Source organism: Gossypium hirsutum, chromosome A01 (assembly GCF_007990345.1).
Source record: "Gossypium hirsutum isolate 1008001.06 chromosome A01, Gossypium_hirsutum_v2.1, whole genome shotgun sequence".
Taxonomy (NCBI): Eukaryota; Viridiplantae; Streptophyta; class Magnoliopsida; order Malvales; family Malvaceae; genus Gossypium; species Gossypium hirsutum.
In genome coordinates this window covers 34034975-34039086 of record NC_053424.1, presented here as the reverse complement: position 1 = coordinate 34039086, position 4112 = coordinate 34034975, and the positions used below count along the sequence as shown (strand labels likewise).

Here is a 4112-nt window from a genome sequence, read left to right as displayed (position 1 = left end):
AATTGGAGGGCTTGTCTTAGATTGAAGATTTATAAATATTTTTTTTACTTATTATTATTTAAAGTTCCTATTATTTGAGAATTGTAAGATCTTATTTAAACTGTGGCACGAGACTTAGTTTCAAGTTTATTCGGGGTATGCATGGTATTTTTAGGCTATTAAAACATCGAGTTTTTTTTTATTATAATGCATGAAACATGATTTTCATTAAAACATTGTTATTATCACTTTTCCATTGCATTGTTGAAAAATGAGTTTTTAAATGAGTAAATAATTTATAAACCAACCAATTTTGAATTAATTATATTATTTTGTAAGAAAGGTGGTAAAACACCAAGTATTTTTTGAAAATAGACTAAGACCTTGTTTACCTATGCTTCCAAAAAGCGTTTTTCAATGAAAAAGCGATTTTCCCTGAACTTATTGAACAAACTTCAATTGAACTTAAAAAACCCATTTAAGAAGTTATTTTTCCCCGTTGAAAAAGTCGAAATTTTTAACTTTTTCTAGGCCAAAAGTGCTTTTGGCTAATTAATTACTTTTTTGTCATTATTATTTTTCATGTTTCTTCTTCATTTCTTCTTCTCTCTAGTTCTTTTTTATTTTCCTTCCATCTTCTCTCTGGATCTTTTTTATTTTCCTTCCATCTTCTTCTCTCTATTCTTTTTTATTTTCCTTCCATTTTCTTCAAGATCTTCAAGGTAAAGTGCTCTCACTCACTTACTCTCTTTCTAATCTCCCTAATCTCATCTTCTCATTTTAACTTACCATTTAATTTTTTTGTTTTTTTCCCCATTTTAGGTGAGCTTCCACCGATGAGCTTCCACGGTATAATTTTTTTTCCTCATTTAACTTGTGTTAAATTATGCTAATAGGATTTCATTTAACTCTTGGTTGTTATGCTTGGAATATATTCTGGTATTTGACTTTGATGTTGTTGTTAAATCCTCTGAGCCCTTAAGTAGAAACCTGGGAAGGCCAACCTTGTACCCTAGTTTTTTGACATCTTGAACCTGTTATCTGTTTTTTCTGACATCTTCTTGACTTTGCTATTATATTTGATTAGATTAGATTAGATGTTGGTATTTTATACAAATCAAAAGGTTTGATTCTTCAAAATACAGTAGCAAGGGTCAAAGAGAAGATGTGGATAGTAGGATTTGCTAAGTTTTATATATTTCAGCTTTTCTTAGCTCATATCCTTCTTTGACAAGTCTGTTACATAAGAAAAATCAATGTAAAAATGATAGTAAATTGTAGAAATTAACAAATAATCTGTAGACTACCATGCAAAGAACATTGACTACAATGATTAAACAACAAGAAGAAAAAGACAATCAACTAGCTAGGAAACTTGAAAACTAATTGCAATTTAAAACAAAGGGTCTTTATAGTTGTCTCTTCAAAATAAGAACTTGGGAGGATACGAAAATAAAACCTAAAACTTTAACTCATGAAAGAATTTACTTTGTTTAATGCTATTCTTAGTCTTATTTATGTTAAGAAAATCTGAATAGTAGATAAAGAAAGCAGAAGAGGAGATTAGAATGGAGAAAGTAAGAGAAACAGAAACAAAGTCAAACATCAACAACTGGAATAATTCTTTCCAAATTAAAAATGAAAGTCTAGAAATGAAACACATGCGATTCAAATTAAAAACATTATTATAAAAAAAGGTTTATATTCCTTGTTATTCAATTATAATAATATTTTTTAAAAATAAATACTAGTTTGATTATTATATGCATCTAAGATTAATTTGAATAAGGCTATTTTACTTTGTTTTTTCCTTTCTTTTGTTAAATGAAAATATTCATAAGCATGGACTAATGGATACATCTAAATATAGCAATATTAATTCTAGATGGAACATTCTTTGGTGTCAATTATAAAAACAAAATGCCTAACTTATATAATTAAGGGTTGATTTGCAGTATGAAGCTATAAATTTAACTTAGAAAAGGTTAATTACCTTTGTAATTTTTTAGTAAAGAAATAAGGATCCAAATTTATTTCTGAAAGTTTCATAGAATAACGTATTTGACACGAATGTGCAATGGATTTTGATTTGTTCCTTCCCTAAGTTGAAATGGATCTATCATGGTGAGATAGCCAACTATTATTTTAAATTTTTTTTCTCATTTTTTTAGTAGTTGCAACTAATTGCGAGATTTAGAGTCAGAAATTCATTTAAAGTTTAATGCAATGATAAATTTAATTTTTTTTCCGCCTCTAATCAAAGTCAAATAAAATATACTTATGTGACATTTGATTTTCTTGATTGCTTTATTGGCTGAAACGAATATGTTCACATACACAATAGATGAGTACTTCGATGGTTGAAGTTAGTGGTGAAAAAGTCATAGCATGGTAGGATAAGAGATTGACAGAAATATTTTGTGATATTTGTATTAAAGAGATATTGAAAAGCAATAGACCTAGTATTCATTTCACAAATGATGGATGGTTGAAAATAATGACCAATTTCGAGAAAAAAACAGGTAAGACTTATTCACGAAGATAACTTAAAAATAGGTGAAATGCCTTAAAAAAAGAATGGAAGGCTTGGAAGAAACTTAAAGATAGAGATACTGGTCTAGGATGGAATCCTATAAAAAAAACATTTGATGCGTCGGATGATTGGTGGGAAAGTAGCCTAAAGGTACACTAATAATTCTGGATATTTTTATTTTTTCTTATTTATGAGGTTATTGATAATTTCTTTTATTAAATTACTATTTTATATGTAGGTTGTACCTGAAGCTAAAAATTTAAAACATCGAGCATTGATCCTGAATTCGAAGGGAAGTTAGACCAAATGTTCATGGGAGTAGTTGCAACATGTGATAAAGCATGAGCACCTTCTTCTGGTACACTCCGTTGTAAATTTTTTGAGTATTTTGACAATTAAATACCTGAAGAGAATGAGGAAGAAAATGTGAGAAATGATGTTCACATTGATGGAAATGATTAAAAAAGAAAAACACCTAAGATATCAACTTCACGTTTTAAAACTGGAAGGAAGAAATCCTCAAAGCAAATTGGAAGGGCTACAAGATTATTTAGTCAAATGGAAAAATTATGCAATGCAACTAAAAATATGAGTCAAGCTACATCTAGTTTGACTCATGTTATAGATCCTTATAGTATTCCACAAGCAATCAAAGTGTTTGATAGCATGTCGAAGGAAGTTCCAGAAACTAGTCCTCTATATTTTTTATCATTGAGATTATTACTCAATAAGGACAAGCGAATTATGTTTTTATCAATTAATCCCAAGATTAGAGCTTTGTGACTTAAGACGGAAATGGAGGATAGTTGAAAATTTTTTAGTTTTCTAGGGTCTAGAGATATCTACTATGTGACTAAACAACAATGCTAAACTAGTTTTATCAATAGTTGTTTATGTTTGGTTTTTGGATATTGAATTTATATTCTACTTATTTATGTGTAATCTAGTTTTATCAATAGTTGTTTATAATTGATTTTGGATATAAAATTTGTTCACAAGTGATGAGTATAGTTGACAATTTCAACGGTGATGAAAGTGATGATGAAAGGGAAAAGAAAGAGATATTACAATGCATGGAATGTTTTTATAGATTATTTGTTGTTGCATCTTCTTCCGTGTAATTATATTATGAGAAGTATATATTGAAGCAACCACACATGGATTCAAAACAGTCAAGTAAAGCATAGATCCGAGGGATCTTTGACAGTCATGAATCACATTGTATGATTAATTTTAGGATGTCTAAAATTGTATTCATAAGTTTACTAAGAGTTTTTGAGACAAGATACAACTTACTAACTTCAAAACACATATCTTCTTGTGAAATGTTGGGAATTTTTTTGTACATATTGGGCATCGGTGCAAAAGGTCTAGAGCAACAATAAGTCGATACTTTATAATTGTGCTTGAGAAAGTTTCAAAGATGGCCATTGATCTAATTACACTAGAAGATCATTTTTTTAGCTCAATACTCGAAAAATACGTAATGATTCTAGGTATATGTCGCATTTTAAGGTTAAAAATGAATATTATATTATTATGTTTTAAAATTTTTGGTCGATTAAAAATATGCATAAGACTAATACGATTATTTGTTTAA

At 28.6% G+C, this 4112-nt stretch overlaps 1 long non-coding RNA gene across 1 annotated transcript; it reads left to right on the top strand.

The window, feature by feature from the left end:
* Positions 1–413: 413 nt before the first annotated feature.
* Positions 414–3510, top strand: LOC107918165 (uncharacterized). The gene is made up of 3 exons (XR_001689956.2): positions 414–701; positions 802–828; positions 2751–3510. It is a non-coding gene; the product is annotated as an uncharacterized lncRNA (long non-coding RNA).
* The last annotated feature ends 602 nt before the right edge of the window (positions 3511–4112 follow it).